This window comes from Nipponia nippon, unplaced genomic scaffold (genome assembly GCF_047370975.1).
Source record: "Nipponia nippon isolate SJK-2023a ecotype South Korea unplaced genomic scaffold, ASM4737097v1 scaffold_1, whole genome shotgun sequence".
NCBI classification, from domain to species: Eukaryota; Metazoa; Chordata; class Aves; order Pelecaniformes; family Threskiornithidae; genus Nipponia; species Nipponia nippon.
In genome coordinates, this window is record NW_028262290.1 from 131260555 (window position 1) to 131278900 (window position 18346).

General features: G+C 43.5%; 1 protein-coding gene and 1 long non-coding RNA gene across 5 annotated transcripts in view; one reads left to right on the top strand and one right to left on the bottom strand.

Annotated features, from left to right (window-relative positions):
• The window catches only part of LOC148057620 (uncharacterized), a 37960-nt gene extending 22989 nt beyond the window's left edge, over positions 1-14971 (bottom strand). The window contains exon 1 of the long non-coding RNA XR_015707924.1: positions 14869-14971. This is a non-coding gene — a long non-coding RNA (uncharacterized LOC148057620). The remainder of the gene's footprint in view (positions 1-14868) is intronic.
• Positions 1-18346, top strand: part of OSBPL3 (oxysterol binding protein like 3) — a 127751-nt gene that overhangs the window by 19273 nt on the left and 90132 nt on the right. Inside the window, exons 8-11 of one of the 4 annotated variants that reach the window (XM_087772979.1) lie at positions 1266-3437; positions 4497-4925; positions 7492-7633; positions 8133-11531. The gene's annotated coding sequence lies outside the window, so the exon portion shown is untranslated. Of the gene's footprint in view, positions 1-1265; positions 3438-4496; positions 4926-7491; positions 7634-8132; positions 11532-14357; positions 14572-14873; positions 15010-18346 lie in introns of those variants that run through there. The other 3 variants (XM_087772988.1, XM_087772996.1, XM_087773006.1) reach the window with 3 other exon arrangements.

Here is an 18346-nt window from a genome sequence, read left to right on the forward strand (position 1 = left end):
TGTAAGAGGAGCTTGAGGGGAAGGAGGATTTAGGAGAGACAAAGATTGGGGGCACGGTGATGGCAGTGTTGCAAGAAACATAGGTGAGAGTTGGGTTACGTATATGGATTAGTGCTCAGGACACAGAAAATATATTTGTAAGACTTCAGGCTTAATTTGCTAATGGAATAAGGTATTTCCCTCTTCAGTCCCAATTGCCATAGCTTTGTTTTTGTATCAGCTCTCTCATTAGCAATGACTACAAAGGCAGAGGCAAACTTCCACAGCTGCTTGAAATTTTACCATGGCAAAAAATAGTGTTTCCTAGCCAGGGAATAGCTCCCTGATAACTGCAGTAAGCCAATGGAAGAGCCACAGCTCTAAAGCATGTGTGTGCGAGTGTCAGCAGCAGTTCCCCCTTTCAGTGCAGCGATCTGTACGAATTAGAGGCAGAAGTCACTACAGAGCCAGCTCATGTAAGTAGAGCTTACCCAAAGTGTAGTGTTTAACACCTTCTCCTACTCTTGGCTTTCTGATGTGTTTAGTGTGGGTGTTCTGCAAACGTGAATAGGCCTTATCAAGCTGTGACCTTGAAAGAGCTGCTGCTATGCAAGAAACCAGATTCCGCTTGTACAGTACTTGTGTAAAAGTCACTACCAGTTCACCATAGAGTTACTTGCCACTTCCACAGTGAATGGAGGTGTTTTCACTTGGCAGTATGCCTATTTCAGAGTTTGTACCAACAGAGACTAAATCTACATCTCTTACCTTCTTCCAGGAATAGCATTTGCAATAGATCTGATCGCTGTTGCCTTTGTCAAGGTAACTGCGTCATCCTTTTGCAGTTCAGTGTTATGTTCTTACACGACTTGAGCTTTACTGAAGTTCTAAGGCAAATGACAACAGCAATAATATTTCTGTGAGCCTCCAAGAAAGTGGTGGGATACAACAAAGTGAAAAGACTTGGGATAATTGCCCCCAGACTTCCACAATCTGTGTTACTCATAATGTGTGTGATCTGATGGAAAGTACTGTGGAATTTTACAAGGACCTGAAAAAGGAAGCGCTGTGCTTCATCAGGGAAGAAATGGCAGCTGGAAATCCTGATTTCAGAGAGCAAACCAGAGGCTCTGCAGAACAGCCGTTTCACCAAGATGAAAGATGCTACAACAATATTCTTTGTAGACAGGCAATGGGCACGGTCTGCAAAAATGGTCCAAAACAAAAAAAAGCACAAGTTTACTCTGCAGAAAATAAGACCATCATTTCTTATTGTCCTAATCTAGGATTATGAAGATCTAGCAGTAAAAATTGAAATGGAAATGACCTGCCAAACTAGTGACACCCTGCTTTCCCTTCCAAGACTTAACACCACAGCCAGAGTCCTTGCTACTTTATCTTTCTGCCCTCACCAGTAAGTTTCAGAAACTCTCTGAGAAGATAATTGTTTGCAGCTTTTATGATTACATCGCTGGAATGTTGACAGAAGAAAATGCTTGCCCTGAACTGCCACAGGGTATTGGGCTGCCAAAGAAAGTGGCTCTTTGTAACCGAGCAACTAGAGATCTCTGACTTTTCTCAGCTCTGCTTACAAGACTTTGTTGTGACAAAAGGCTACGTCAACATAGACAGCTTAACATGCTCATGAAGCACATATCTGACCATCAGGAAGCGTTGTCAAGAATTTATTGTGGAGACAGAGGAGAAAGGAGAAGCAGATTGCTAATACAAGACTTAGTGCTTATTATCTAGATGAGCGTAACGCATAGTAAGATGTAAGATGTCACTGCAAATCTCCAGTACTTCACACCACGAAAAGGACTTGGGCTTAGTCACTCAAAGGTATGTCACTGTTAGATGTGGGAAATTTGTTTGAAAAATAAGTATTACTATGACTCAGCTACACACTAATCAATTTTATTGCATTGTAAATCGATGGTATTCCTGATAAAATGTTTTTAATTGCACACATTTTAACAGTTTGCAGACTTCTTAATATTGATGAGTTTCCGTATTAGCTCTTTTTATTACATCTGGAAAAGGCCCTTCCCATGCACAAATATTTAGAATGCCAGCGGTTTTCTGAACCAGACCAGTGTTTACCTTTTATACCGCACTACTCTGGTTCAGGTGCCTACTTTCAAGGTTAAAACTGTCAGTGTTCCTCTCCCATTGAAAGGTGTGCTTTGGAGTGCTTTTATGTCAGCTGAGAAATCTTTGGAGGAAAACAGTAATTATATGACAATGGTCTTTTTAATCTTTTGTATCACAAAAAAGAATGTATCACAGCAAAGAAATGCATAAAAGTCACATGAGCTGACACCATCTCTAGCCCAGCAAATGCATGCTACTTTAAAAAGGGCAGTGTCACGGACGAGACAGAGTAAATGACAACCCACAGTGGATCTGGGAACTGGGGGTTACTGAACAACCAACAAGATAAGAACTTTTACCCTTCTTAATTATTTCACACCCTCACTCACTCCCGCCACCACCCCAGTGTCATGTCCACTGTGTCTCAACTTCCCTTCCAAGCAGGGACACCACTGTCCATCCAGGAAGGCCATTCCCTGGCATTTACCTACATGTAGCCCTCTGGTCTCTAGGATCTTTCCCCACTTTCAGGACCCTTCCTCCAGCCAAGACCTTCACCTTCATTTTTCCAGGCCACCTTCTTTTTGTTGAGACCACTTCTTTTCGGGGACCCTTCATTTTATCACCAGCTCTTCTTTCCGGAATTCCCAAACCCCATTTTTCCCAGTCTGAACAGCCAGTGTGCAGAAGCACAATGTGCATGATTGGCCTCGTAATTGGTGGTTCTGTCTCATGTCTCTTCATTAACGGCAGGATTCAGGATGTGCCACTTCTGCTTAGTCCAGGTGTTACCAGAATTTACTACCAGCCTGTACCAGTTGCAGTTAGTAATTAGCAGGCATCTGCTTGACAGTTCAGAAGTTCAGCTTCAGACATTCCCCCTCACACACATACACCCAACTATCTGTCCTCTATTAGCTTTCACAATTTAAGCCATTTTTTCACCTAGGACAGGAAGGACAGAAGCTTTCCACGTTCCTCACCCACTGCATTAGCTGGGACTAAGATTAAAGGGCTTGGGGTGAATGCTTGAGGACAACTAGATTTTAAAGTATATGTGGCTGGAGAAACACTGCTGAATCCTAAGCGGGCTCTACTGGAAGAAAGAATCTAATTGGGAATAACTTGGTCATTTCTATCTTCCCCGACAGAGTCCACGAAGGCCACCCTCAGGTCACTGAGCCAGATTCAGGAGCACAATCCTGCCATGTTAGTTGTGAGGGGGGCGTTAGGATAAGCTAGACAAGACAACAACAAAGGTAATACAAAACACCGATAAAACTTGGCATCAGCACATACAAAGAGATTTAATAGTAGGCAACTCTGCAGTACAAGGCTCTCCAAACTAGCACGAGCTCAACCCAGTAAGTCCTAGAGCGCATCCCCATGAGAACATGGGTATATTGCTTCCAGATTCAAGCTGGCTGACATGGAGCCCATGTGGCTGTCTCTGCAATGCAAATTCATTTTTGGCATTGTACAGAACCCTAATTCTCCCCCAGCTAACCAGGAGGAGACTCATTATTTTGGTTTTGGATGGGTTAATAAACTAAAATGCATTTGCCTGTATTTCACACAAGCTCAAAAAGACAAGAATGACTGGATCTGGTGGCTAGGATGGCAGTGTTTTACCAGAAGTATGCTCCAAACTTGCAATGCTTCAACCCAGCTTTTATTAGAGACTCTTTTGCCTTTTTCTTCTTTTGTATTTCTAGGAGCTAATTTCCATTTACAAAGTTATTTCAGCTGGATCAGATAGCTAGGCTTTACTTCTTTTAAAATGGCTGAAAATTATTTAAGTCTATTAATTGTGAAAAGAGCCCCCAGAGTGTTGGGCATTCACAACGGAAAACTATTTTAGTCTGTTTTCTTCAGGAAACAATGCCTACTCAGCCAAGTTGTTTGTTCACCCATCTATCAATTTAGTTCTAATAACTATGAACCTGCAGACTGATTTCAGCCAGATTTGGCAAATGTGCAAAGTTCCTGCAAATCATGTAAAAAATCTGTGGTTAGATAGAAAAAGCCTATTATTTCCTTCATGATGCAGGGAAAGGAAGAAAAATTCAGCCATTGTTCTTTTGGGTGAGAACAGGCTGGCCCGTTAGTCTGTGCTGCTAATTGACCAGGTGCAGAGCTCTAATTCGGCTACAGCACATCTGGCCTCTTCCCTGCCTGGTAATTAGGGGACCTGGAGTGAGGTGAGACTATTGTAGGAGAGCTCAGGGATATGTAGGTAAACTGGAAAAGATGAGGGGAAAACTGGGGTTATTCAGTGGAGCTTTGTAGGAAGCATGTAGAGAAACAGATCTGTAGGAGATCAGACTTCATTAGTTCTGCTACCCATGAAATACCATCTTCTCTTTCCCTCTGGAGTTTCTTACTCTCATTTTTTCTTTTTTTTTTTTGCCATTTATATTCAGAAATCTCACCTGAATGACTCAGATCTTTTCAGCTGGCAGTTTGAAGATGTCATTGCCATTTGCTGGATAAAAATGACAGCCACCTTTCCGGGCACCTCCTCCCTGAGCTACTTTGAGAACACAGAAGCCCAAGCAGCACACTCCATTTTTCCACACACACATTGTCTGTGTCACTTTCCTTTTCTTCTTTTTGCGAGTGAATATTGAATATATACCTCACATTGACACTGGGGAACTTTTATGATGACAGTCATGATTTGTGAAAGTGTCAGCTGGTTATGTCTGGATCATCTTCTTTTAAGTGTGAGGTTTCACGAATTGAAAGCATAGAGATTTTTAGCAGGTACCTGCTAAACAAGGTGCTTTTCAAATTCAAGTTATTCTCAATCTCAAATACATACAGAAGTGCCAGGATGGCCACCTGAGGAGGTGAGAGGGGAAAAAAGGGAAAAATAGAGGAAAAATAGTAGAGGGAATGTTTGGGTCTGCACTTATGGTACATGTGAGTCTGGTGAAGGAATGAAGGAGAAAAGAGGTAGATGAAATGAGGGAGTGGGAATGCAAAAATCTGCACGAGAAAGCAATGTGGGATGTCTTTGAAAAATGCCTTTAAGTTTCAGACCTCTGTAGCAGCCTTTTGTTAACTGACAAAGTGAAGACCAGAAGAACACCGCATGGTTATCATATTGTCTTGTTTATTACCTTTCATTTTCTTCTTACAAACGTTAATACTTTATCCACTTTTCAACATCTGCTGAGCACTCAGCAGATGTCTTGGATGAGCTGTCAACATGCACTTGCATCTTGAGCACCACAAATTGATTTGACAGCTAAACTGGACAATTTAAACAAAAATTGGTTACAATCAAGACTGAAGTCTATCTTCTCCTCACCAAAATAAAACCCTGAAAAACACAGGTTCATTTGACACAAGTATTCCATTCAGCCACTGAGAAAGGCTTTGCTTAGAAGAACAGTAGAGGAAAATATACTCTAACCCTCCAATATTACTGTTCCTGCTTCTTCAGTGAGTAAGTGCTTACCCGTGATGTGGGAGCCCTAACCACCTGTCTAAAGCATTTTCTGGGGTAGCTAAAAGGAATCAAAGTTTTTTTGGCATACAACTAATTAAACACACTAGATCAGGTAGAGGCATTAAAGCACTGCATCTTCTTGGGAACAGTTTAATCACTGCCAAAGTCAGGGATTCATTCTCTTTTTTTTTTTTTTTTTTTTTCTCTGAGTAAATGAAACCCCTCGGCCCACACCCTTTGACACAGCTTGTGCTGTGGTAGCTCTGGCATTCCCCCATGAGATACGCACCTCCCTCACAGAGGAGGAAGGGGAACTGGTTCTCCTGCGTCTCTGCCAAGTGCTCCAGTTACTACTTCACTTTTTTGAATCTGGCCCTCAAACATTTATGGGTCTTTTCTTGCTGAAACTATTTGGCAAAGTCAGTTCATATTTGCAAACAGTCTTGAGATGACAGCAATCACACCGGCAGTTTTACTGGTGGTTTTTTACTGGTCGTCTTGCCAGTTCTGCTTAGAGCTGTCCTTGGAGGTTACAGTTCATTCAGAGCCCACTGCATACAAGTGTGCCATAGCCTAGCTTCCTTCCAACAAGCCTTATCTTGAACTTTCTCTGTTGGCATTTAATTTACAATTATATTGCTTCCAAACGTTTACAGTAGCTTTATTAGATCCATCTGGTAGTCTTCATAATCCTCCCAAACTGTGTCAAACCCAAATAATCTGTATCACAAGCAAATTTTACTACCAGACCATTCATCCTCCCAGACTCTGAATAATATACAGAACACTGGCTCCAGCTGGAGTCCTTGGGGCACCCTGCTATTAACCTTTTTCCATTTTAAGAGGTAGTAATGTATTCTGGCTCTTCTTAGTCTCTCTCTCTCAGCTAGTTTTTAATTCATGACAGAACTTTACCTTCCACCTCTGATTGTCAAGTTCCTTTACAGCCTCTTTGAAAAAGACTTTATTGACAGTGTTTCAAGGCTCTGAATTAATTGCATCCCCTCATACTTCATTAGCTATTATTTTAATATTGAAATAACGTTTATGTCTTAGAAAATACATGGTTTTCCCACCATTAGCAAGTGACTTTACTTTGGCTTATCGAAGCCAGTGCATGGGAGGCATATTTGCTTGCTTTTCTCCCCTGATGATTGTTATGACTGTTTGCTACCAGCCTATAACAGTCCCCCAGCTGCCTTGGAAATCCACCTTTAATTCTTTACCTCAACACTGAGCTGAAACTATAACCTATATGATTCCTAAAATCAACATGAGTTCCACTTTAAAGAGCGAATACTATGTTTTTCATTTTCTCCTTGCAAAGTAAATGTTTGCCATAACACATTGCCTCAGCTCTTTGAGGTCAGATAAACAGCCCATTTAACTCAAGGTGCATTTTTCATTTTGTGGGATGGGTTTTCCTGAATTCAGCTGCTTATTTTAGTTCTCACTAGATATTCTTATATCACCTGCTCCCAGTTATGTAATGTGATTTAATTTCATCTTTTCAAAGATGTCAGAAGGAGTCTTTTGCCTTTATTACTTCTAAAAACCAAGATAAAACCCTGAATTCCCCACAGGTAGTTATTTCCTGCCGTTCCATTATACTGACTAGTGTGATAATGAATGTACATAAACAGCTCCGTGTTTCTGCCAAATATTTTTCTTCTTTGGTTATGAATGGAGGACTTGCCCTTTTTAAAGACTTTAAAATATAGTTGTTCACTCTTGGTTCCTACAAATGTGTACAGACCAATGACCTCAACATTTTTGCTATAGTATTTGCTTAACTTTTCAACAGTTTGGTTTTTTTTTAATTCCATTAAAAAACAGCAGCTTATTAAAATAAAAATCTTAACAGCTGGTAAATCCGTGTCTATTTGTGTTCAAAAGGAGATTTTAAAAGTGGCTGGCTTTAAAACCTTGTAGTGATATCCCTTTTCACACCTCTTCTGGAGGCAGGGAAGTGGAGAGGCAGCTGCACACCGCTCTCATGGTCGAGGGCACTGTTAATTGAATTTGTGCCAAGTGACTGCTTGCCTGATTAGCAACTGACTGGATTGAGGTGACCGTGATGAACTGGCTATACCTGGGCTGCAGGTGAATAAACTTCCTTTCATGCCTTTTTCTAGTGACTTCTATGTTTGTGTTTGCCCAAGGCAGGCTGTGTGGGAGGTTTGCTTTTCCTCTATTTTACTTTGTCAGTCAGTCGTGTCAGACTGTGGCACTAATGCCATAAATACTTTTGTTCTTCTCTTTCTCAGCAATCACTTTTGAGTTCAGTTGAAGGCTTTAATTGCTTTATCATTGTCAGAACTTTCGTAACCACAAAGACCCATTCCTCAGCAGCAAACCCTTAGAAAAACAGCACGGATGAAAGGATGCATTGAGCAATAGACTTGGTAGCTTGTCTTGCCTCAATTATCATGGGGCAATAGTAGGGTGAGGCGGTTGTCCTCCCAACAGCTGCCCAGATTCTCATCAATATCTTGAGATGCAAGGGAAAATCCCAGCCACTCAACATTTTGATCTGTTAGGTGAGGTGTCTGACCCAAAGCTCGTTGAACCTGAAGGATGATTTTTCCATTGATTTCAACAGCTGTAGATCTGGTCTGATGCAGCTGCCTGGAACTGTAATGCTGCTTTGAATAAGGGTGAAGATTTAATTTCTTGGACGTCTCTTCTGCCTGGAACCACTGCTAGCCTCTGGCAAAAAAAAAAAAAAAAAAAAAAAGGCAAATCTGTCTGGACTTACTGACTTGTTTCATGTGGAGTCAGGGTTGTGATGTCCGGGAAGACGTATTTTTCTGTCAAATAAGGTCTGCTGGCAGCATTGAAAATAGGAAATAAGCCATACTAGTATGCTTCTGAATTGTTTTAAAACTCAGGCCATGACACTAATGACTGCGGTACAGAAAGAAAAGAGGCTACTACTGTACATCAGCAGAACTCAACGCACCTAGCTTAGCACCAGTGAAATTCTTACCTAAGGTTTGCTACATTAACTTTTTACTGAGGTGCAGGTCGGGGGTGCAAGTATCAATAGGCACGAACTGGCTCTAACTGTCATAGTCTGAGAACTGGGAGACTGTCTGCTCACTGGAGCAGGAAGGCTCTGAACAGCTCTTTGGTTGGAGGCCAGGAGCCTAACTTTCAAGTGAGTTGATTCTCTGCCCTTTCATTCTGACGCCAGTCAGGAATAACTATTTGCTAACTAGTTTAATGTCTGTAGCTGGACTTCCACACATTGTCGGGGTTATGCTTGTTACTGCCATTATTGACCCTTGCTGAGTATCACATGCACTCCAATGAAGCACTAGCAACTTTAAGGAGTTCACACAATGGAAAACTTTGCTCATGCTGGCAGAAAGTGTACCTTGTAGGTACAATTTACAAGGGTTGAACAATATCATTTATTTTTACTTTGAAGTGAAATGCAAATGCATCTATCCCCTGGCCTTCCATAAAATGCCTTCCAGGTATAAATTCAGTGCCTTATCTTACCTTTTGCTTTCATGGTCCCGAAAGAATGAAATAACTTTACATCAGCAGTTTTTGTGCATTAATGTTTCCACATTTTTTCCTATTGTGTGTATTCAAAGGAAAATAGCAAAGCTAGCCCTAATAAGAGAAATCTGGATCCTATTCTCACTGCAGAAAACATGACAGTCTTCAAATATTAAAGAATCTGTGTGCAGTTCCTCTGAGAAAAGGAGAGCAGGGACCTAACCTACGGATTTGAAGTGTTCCATGCTGTGTTATGGAGAAAGAATAATACAAGACGTATGCCTGGGCCTCACCCAGCGCCCAGTGAAGTCAGCAGAAACTCTGGTTGCAATCGAAAATATATTGTCTTCCATCTCCAACTACTTAAGACTTTAGAAAGGCAAAAGACCCACACGTGTGCAGTATCTCTGCTAATCCTTTGTGCCCCACAGGAGGTTCCTGTCTCTCTTACTCCACAGAGAACCCCTCACTAGCAACCCAAATAACCAGGCTTGCATCAGTAGGAAAGGATAATTCAACCCACAGTGCACTGAATTACACTGTTTCCAAATAGCTGTATTGCCCTCTGCCAGTTGAACAGCATCTGGATGCCAGATTCTGCAGAGACCTGTATCACATGTCTGTAAACATGCTTTCTGAATATGGTAAACTTCCATGTACTCTGATATTTTCTGCCTTAAGTAATATGGAAAAAATAGGACTTTTTTTTTTCCATCTGACTGCATTTTAGGTAAATACTAAAATCCCAGAATACTTGGAAGAATGAGTAATAGTCACCAATGAGGAGGAGGAGGAGGAGAAATGTTATAAAACAGCGTCTGGCGTGTATGAAACCAGCACAAGACTGACAAATCCCGAATCTTCAATTGCCAGTTTGTTTAGCTTTTCTTCTTAAAGGAAAATGCTACTATTTAAAAAAACAGAATCATTTTCTCTTGAAAACCTTGGAGTTGCATCTCATTTCCAAGTCAGTATTAAAGTTACTGCTTAAAGCATGTCCTCGTCTGTGCGAAGCAGAAGCTTAGTGATTCTTAACTCCCTGTTCTTCCAGCGGTCTGGATGTTAGATTTACTCATTCACCACAGGGTGACCACTTGACATTCACAAGTTGGCCCTCGAATTCAGTAAGCCTGGGAGCTAGACCCAATACAACTAGGCCCTCCCAGTTTCCACAGAGCTAAAGGAAACAAACAAATGCAAGTCAAATCAACAGCAAGAAAAGTACTTTTAGTACTTTTAGTACCAGCAGTGAATGTTATTATTTGGAATTCAGCTGTTTCCAAGTCCACAGATCCTATTGTGGCAGGTGCTGCACACACACACACACACACACACAAAGACAGGGTTCTCCAGAGTCTCCATTTTTGGCTTTTTGGTTTTTTTTAAAAGAATTTATGTTGCATGCCTTCTCTATTTCTTTGGTGTTGCACTGGTGCCTTCCGGGATGTGCAGTGCTGTGGAAAGAGGCTGTAAAGCTATAATGTGTCATGTTACCCAGTGGGTACACACTATGCATGGTCATGGCAGCCACAGTAAATCTGTGCATCTTATTAATGTCTGCTGCCTGGTTCACCCTACTCCAGCTTTGTAAGTCTTGGGCCAGAGCGAACTTTTTTTGACTATTTGGCACACGGACTCTCCTGAAGAGCAATTTGGGTATGGGGAAAGGAACGCCTGCTTATATAAATGAACGCCTGCTATATAAATGAAGGGCAGAATTGAGACTGCTACAAGTATTTGCAACAATTAATGGGTTTTGCAATACATGCAAGATGCTTTCACATAGGCATTACAGCATCAGGCACTTCAGAGGAAAACTTGGTACCTCAGAGGTATTCAGAAGGGCTCCAAAGGAAATTTAACAAGGCTGATTCTAGCTGGGAAGCCAGACAAGCCGCGGAAGAAGACCCAGTGACTATGGTCACATGAAAAGAGGCCTGGGCAGATTAGGGAGAGAGGCAAACATTTAGAAATACCAGCAAGAAGGACACAGGAAAGGTAGTGCCAGTAGCTTAGACAATACCAGCCTGTAAATGCAACAGGACAACAGCAACATTTGCCAAAGCATTGCCAATGGGATAGAAGGCTTCTCAGCGGTCATTGAGAATAAAATAAAAGGTACTGGCATAAGGACAGAAATGACATGATGGGGAGGGCTGGTGGAAAGAGGAAAGCTGCCAAGGACAGGTTTATTTTGGTGCACAAGAAAAGATGTTGCTGAATTTCAAGACAGATAACTCCTGCCCAGGACTGAAGATATATGTGCATAGTCATCAGAAGAGAAAGACAGATTAATCCAATAACTTTGCTACGTACACAGCTCTGCTGCTGCTCACACCTTTCTCGGCCACAAGGATACTGATACAAGGATTCCTCTGCTGTAAATGTAGAAGCTCTTCACAAGTCTTATTTGTCTTAGTTGTTCAGCTCAAACCACAGGACACAACTTTTATCTCACAATGAGCCTTTCTCTGACTGGATCATATACATGGTATGGAAGCTTGTTCACTGACACAAGACTAAGATTGCTTAAATATGAAACGTCATTGCATGTCTTTGAGTTCAATAGAAATGCGGTAAATATTTTCATCTAATAATTAAAAAAAAAAAGGCTGGAAATCAAAAGACAATCCCTTTCATTGCACCACTGGAAACATTATTGTGAACTGTCTCTACAAAACCACAGGAAAGAGCAAGATAAAAGGACACTGGTAGAGTTTTAATTCAGGTCATGTAATTTAATGCTGAATTATATTAGATCAAAGGGAAACTGAATTAAAAAAAAAATACCTGTTGGATTATGCAGAATGGAGTTCCTCTTCTTAATAGCTCTGGAAAGATTATAGGGTCGTGAGGCTCCATCAATCATAACAGAAAAACCAAAGAGGAAGGATAAATCGAAGGTTAAGTGCATGGAAACACCCTAACCACCTTCCTTCTACTATTATAAACCGGATGGGTTTGTGTTGATGGATCTATTAAGAAGGAAAACCAGAAATCTGTATTCAGACAGGCTTTCTGCCTATACATTTCCCCTGATGTATACAACCATCTTGTATTTTGCCATCTCAGTTAACAGACTGTCACTATTTCTCTATGTGTTGATTTTCTAACAGAAAGAATAATATTATTCTCAAAGGGCTGCCTATTAATTTATTTCTGAACTTTTTTTTAGCACAGGAAAAGAGAGCACTCCAATATTTTTTCATTGTTTCTGTTTAACAGAAGGGCAGAACAAAAGGAAAGGAAACAAAGCCGTAAATCCACAGAAAGACCAAACTCCTTCCTCATGCAACTCCAGTGAAATCATTTAATACAGCCCAGAGACGTGCTCAGTCCACGTTTTTTTGTTGTGATGAACACAGGAACAGTAAATGTCCTAAATGTTTCAGGAACCTCAAATAGTGCAATGTCTATGCAGCAGGACGCAAGGTGGAGATTTTGGACCAGAAGATAATTTTATTTTTCTTTGTTCGTTTCATTTCTGTTGCAAGGGCCTGGAGACTACATCCTCAGGGAGCCACCCAGTTCCTTTCTAAATCAAGAGGTGGTCGAGTTTGGTTTCAGTGGCAGCTGGAACAGGCCACACATGCATAGTAAACATACTGTTACCTAACAGTATGTTATTACATCATGTGATCACTGGAAAGGTGTACCATCAACATATTCCAGTTGCCTAATTCTTCCTTAACTGATTTGCTGCTGCAAGCTATTTGGTGCCATTAGTTCAACAATTGTGCTCTTTGAAAAGATAGTGCTAATTTTGTCCTAAAACTTGTGTTTATAAAAACAAACTGTTATAAAATCTGAAACCTAAGGAATTGCTGTATGCTATTTTTAAATTTCAGTTGTTTGCAAGCTGGTAAATACCCTCTGGCAATAGCTAAATTCCCACACAGCAGCAACCTGAAGCTACATTAAGCAATATAATCGAAACTACAACTGCTTCTGTTGCTTTTCATTGACTTCGTTGCTTGATGCTGACCAAAACATCATGGCTTGAGTTTTCATTGTGTAGGCAGCATCTCCTCAAGCTATCATCAGGCTGTATGCTACAGTCAGCAGCAGAGGCAACAGAAGTCCTCTCTGCTGGAGTGGCACACAGGCCAGCTCTGAAAGCGGCATTCAAGGCGTTTGGGTTGCTTTGGTGTCTATGGTTTGAGAACCGTCTGCTGGATACTGTTCTTAATAAATCTGATACACTGTGGTGTCTCTCATGCCCTTATAACAAATGAGATTTCATTCGAAGCGCAAGGTACTATTCTACTCCTAGGTTATGCTACCACAAGTTCCCATCCATGAACAGCCTTGCTACCTTTTGGGATGTCACTTCAGCTTGCTTTTCCAAACGCTTCTGCTCTTTCCAAATGCAGCATAAATGGTATAAACAAAGAAAAGGTTTTCTGTTTCCTATAATCACTCCAGTTGAGAAAAGCACCAAGTTCTGAATGGAACCGAAAAGCAGCTGATCAGTTGTGGGCACACGAGGCTGAGCAGGGAAATCAGGGTGGTTCTTCCCACTCCCCTCCCCTTCTCCTAAGCGTGGATTAAATCGCACTTTGTAAATAAAAACTGTGTGACTTGTGTGCCAGGTCACATCCCGTCTACGTCCTCGCAAGCGGTAATAATTTTGGAAAGATTTAGCGTACACATTAAAGGGTTCGTGGAAGCAGTCCAGAGCGCTTCTAACGGCTTGGATCTAATTAGTCATTCAAGTTGCTTCTTTTTAAATAAGACTCAGATGAAGACGCTAATTTTAGGATGCCGGCGCGGGGCGGGGGGAAGCGGAGGGGCGCGGGGGGTGTGTGTGTTTCTCTCCCACCCCAGGAGCCCCTCCCGAGGCGGCGGGCAAGGCCGGGCGCGGGGAGCGCTCCCCGGTCGTTGATCCCCTCAGGCCGCCCCGGGTGCGGCCGCCCCCCGGCGAGCCCTCCCTGTCAGCGCCCGCTCGCACTTCGCCCCGAGGGCGCGGACGGGGCGGCTGAGGCAGCCATCGCTCCCCCGGCTCCGAGGCCCCCGCAAGGCCGGTGCAGGCTCAGCGCCGAGCACCGCCTGCCCCGTCCCAGCTGCTTAAGGCTGGCTTAGCCCGGGGCTGCCATCCCCGCCGCCGCCGCTGCCGCCGCCCCTGGGGGACCGCTCCCCACCTGTCCGCCGGGCGCCGCCCGTGACGTCATGGAAACCCCGCCTTCCCCCGCCCCACGGCCGGGGAGGACGGGCGGGAATAACGCCTCCTTACCACGGGGCGGGGGGGAAGCGAGCCGGCGCTTCCCGTTGGTCAGGGCGGCTGCCAATCGAGCGCGACGGTCCCGCCCCCGGTCCCTCTCCTGGACGTTCCTCAGAAGCCGAAGGGAGCAGGGGTGTCGCTCCGCGCGCCCCCGCCGGGACCGCCGCAGGTAGAGCGGCTCTTTATGGTTGCGGTTGTCGCTCCCGCCCGACTTCTTCTTTGCTCCCGGCTGCGGGGCGCCGCCGCCCGGGGGCCATGGCGGGGGCGCCCGGCGGGCGGTAGCTCGGCCGGCGGCAGGTGAGGAGCTCAGGTGGGTGTCCGGGCGGGCGGGCGGCCCTTTTCCCGCCGCGCCGTAGGGACGGGGCAGCGGTGTGGGCGGTGTGGCGAGGCGTAGCCGGCGGGCGGGCGGGCGGCGATTGCGGCCCCCCCGCCCCCCCACGGTGCCGGTTGTCCGCGGGGCGGCCCGGCGAACTCGGCGCGCGAGAGAAGTGGCTTTTTACCACACAAAAAGCAGCTTTCTCTCCCGGCTCGCAGCGAGAGCCCCGCGGGCTGCTGCCGGCGCAGCGCCTTAGCTCCCGCCCGCCCCGCCGAGCGCCTCTCCGCTCACCTCCTGCGGCCCTCGGGGGCTTCGGGGGAGCGCTGCCGGCGGCTGCTCGTCCATTATTTAACTCCCGGTCCGCTCCCTGCGGCAGCGAGACGGCGCGAATTCCAGACGGGCTGTGACAGAGCGGGCGGCCGCTTCCCGAAGGTAACCCCCCGGGCGGGAGGCGGCGGGCGGGGGCCGGTCTCCCCGCGGGCTGCCTCCTCTGGGGGACCGGGCTGGCCGCCGCTGGCTGCGAAACCTAACTTCAGAAACCTCGGCCGTGTTTGCAGAGCCGCCGCCGCTCTCATCTCTATCTGTGGCTCTCTGTGCTCCTGTAAAATAAAAAACGCCACTGTTTGGGGTTTGTGTTTTTTTTTTTTTTTTCCTTCTTGCCCACATCTTCAAGAAAATAGGCTAATTAAATCTAGCCGCTTCGGTTTCCAGGTTGATTTAATTTCCATTTGAGGACAAATTAGGTAATATGAGCATTTGAATACTCCATTACTTGAAAACTGTTTGGTACAGTTCACTGACAGTGAAGTAAGTACTCTTCGCTGATGCCTGCTGGTTTATTTTTACTAGGAGGATATCTGGAATGGCTAGAGAAAAGGGCGTTTAATAAATTTGCTTCTTCCTTGTAAGGTAACTTGACTGCTTTACGTTTTTGTCCTAGGCCTCTAATGATGGTAGCAGCGTTCTTCCTTCTCTGCTTTTTGAGAATGGACACAGGGAACAGTTGGTTGTTGCTTCATCCCCTGACTTTCATTGATTAATCATAGAGTTCAGAATGTTTCACTCTAATTTCAACAGAGCTTGTAAGTCCGGTTTGGGTATTTAAAGCAAGTGTTTTTATGGACATTTTCTGGAAAGCCATGGGTAACAACAGTTTTAATTTCTTTGAGCTTTGTTTTTTATTATTGAAAATCTTAAAAAAAAAAAAAATCTTAAGTAATACTCTGTAGTCTGTACTCCCAATCGATTAAGCTAAATATTTTCCCCTGTGGTTCCTAGTCCATTTACAAAGCAATAGCATTCACAATCCTTTATTCTCTTTTTCTTTACTCTGATATCCCCCTCCCCACCCACTGCGTTAGGCCCATTTATGTCCTCTCTTATACTTTTGTATAGTATCTGGGTTTCCATGCGGGAAAGGTCAGAGGGGAGTTCTGGGGATTGGAGAGGCTCTCTGGGTATGAGTGTGTGGTTGGGCTGAAATTACTAGCATGTTCACCAAGGGCAGGAAATGATGGTGAGACTCAGCTGGAGTTTGGTTATTGCAACACTGCATGTGTGGCCAGCTCATTCACTTCTGCAAATGTAAGTATACTGTATTTTATACAAAACATTTTTTTTTTTAGTAGCTGTGTGTATGCCATCGTAAAGAATTGGGTCTAGTTCAAACCGTATCTATTAAACAGATGCGTATCAGCCTAACAGCCTTCATTTGTTGCATTCTGTGTAGGTCTTGTTACATGCTGTGTAGAAAGTACAGTGAAATAGGGCATTATTCTGGCAGTCTCGGATCGTATGGTTTCTAATTGTAAAACTGAGTTTTCAGTTGCTATAAACAGTGCTCTTAGCTACAAAATGAAAAAAGCCTTCTTACTGAAGAGGTAATTCATATACAAATTGCTGATATATTTTAGGCTTAAATTTTATTTGCTGTAATGTGCATTTCAAAAAAAAAAAATCCAGTGATGAATGAGGCAGCAGAATGAGTATGTGACTGCAGTCATGGGGTACTTCTATATGTCAGAAGAAGCATAGTATCTATATCAGCACATTTTGATCTTATTGAAGTCAATACAAATTTCTCAACTGATTTCCGTTATGTTAAGGTTTGACTCACCAAAGGCGCGAGGTTTTGCTGGTAAAAGGCTGGGGGATAGATACTGTGAAACACCACTACTAAGGTAGCCAAAGAAACTTCTAGGAGAATCTAATTGCCCTTTCCCATATCAAGTTTCAGATAATAGGATGCAGATATTGTGTGATTTGACAAACAACTCTCCAGACTGGGACTAATGTCTTTCTGTTAGCAAATGTACCCAGCTCTGCTCTTTGAGATGCTGGATATTCATGTCTGTCTTCTGCCTTTGTAGTTGTGTTCAAGCAGCATACTTCGGGGGACAGATACTTGTTTTTAGTCTGCAGCTGTAACTTGTGGTACATGTAAACCCTTGAATATTGTGCCTGGAAATACATGTTTCATTGCTTTAGTTTCTAGTTTATCTGAAGGACAAGGTTTATTTGTATGTAACGTTCTGTCCTGTTGTGGGTGCTTGTCCTTGTTCTGCTAACATAAAATACATTTCTTCAATGTTAATTTCTAATTACCTTAAAGTGAAGTTTGCTGTCTGCCTTCAAGGTTGAGTGATGTGGGTGTTGATGGTAATGAATATGACAATCTAGGTAAAGTTGGAAACATAATAGCTAAGAAAAGCACAACTGTGGGTCTGATCCTGGGAGGCAGGATATCCGTAACTCCTTCTTCCAATCTGTTTTAGCTTGTTGCTCATGCAAAGCTGCTTGTGACTTTCACGTAGCGCATATGTTCAGAAATAGCAGATTCTATTATATATGAAGTTATGACATGAGTTAACACAGTGTTTGAGTAGTAGTTTTGGAGCTCTGTCAATATGAACCTCATGGCACATTGTTGCAAGTTGCTTGAAACACTTTAAAAAAAAAAAAGGTTGAAGGCGGCCTCAGTGGAGTAAGAAAACAGAAAACTTGTGCAAATTCTTTCTGATTTTTCTGTATTCAGGTGTCCCAACTGAGATTATTGTTAAATTATCAGAATTACTTTTTTAATACGAATTCAGTGACAGTTCTGGTGCCTGCCTCATTAGTGAAAGCAGTGAGCACTCTAAGAAGTGCTAGCTGGGACCGAGAAAGGCATTCGGCCCAGTGCGGCTCAGCCTGCCTGGTGTGGCAGAACAGCACTGACTCAGTGCAAGCTCCTTAGGGCAGAAGTCACGTGTTGGTGTGTAGCACTAAGCACGGCAGCGCTTAATACTATTTCAGTGTCTGGGCGCCCCATGATGCTAACCACGAAAGTAAAGAAAGAGAGTTCAGCCGCTTCTGATGTGGAAGGCGCTAAGCAATTTTTGCAATGCCTATTTGCTAATGATTCACACTCTTTGCATGAAGGCTGTTCTAGACACGGCTGTTGAATCTTTTTCTGTGGAAAATAAGGAGTGATAAGCATGACTTGACAGGAATCCCTGTTATGTGCAACAGGAGGGAGGAATAAGAGCGAGAACTGACTTTCACTGACCTCCAAGCCCAAAGCTGAAGTAGCATATTGAGAATTGCTATGAGTTTCTAGCTCTTAGAGAGATCTCCAAACTTACTAATTACATATCTGGCTGTAAGACAGCCTGACATGAAGATAGTGACTGCCTAATAGCATCTGGTAAGTCACAGAAGGAAGGCTGCAGATATGATTCTTTACGTGCCTCTGTGCGTTGCTTTTCAATTTTGTAACAGTTTAAACTGA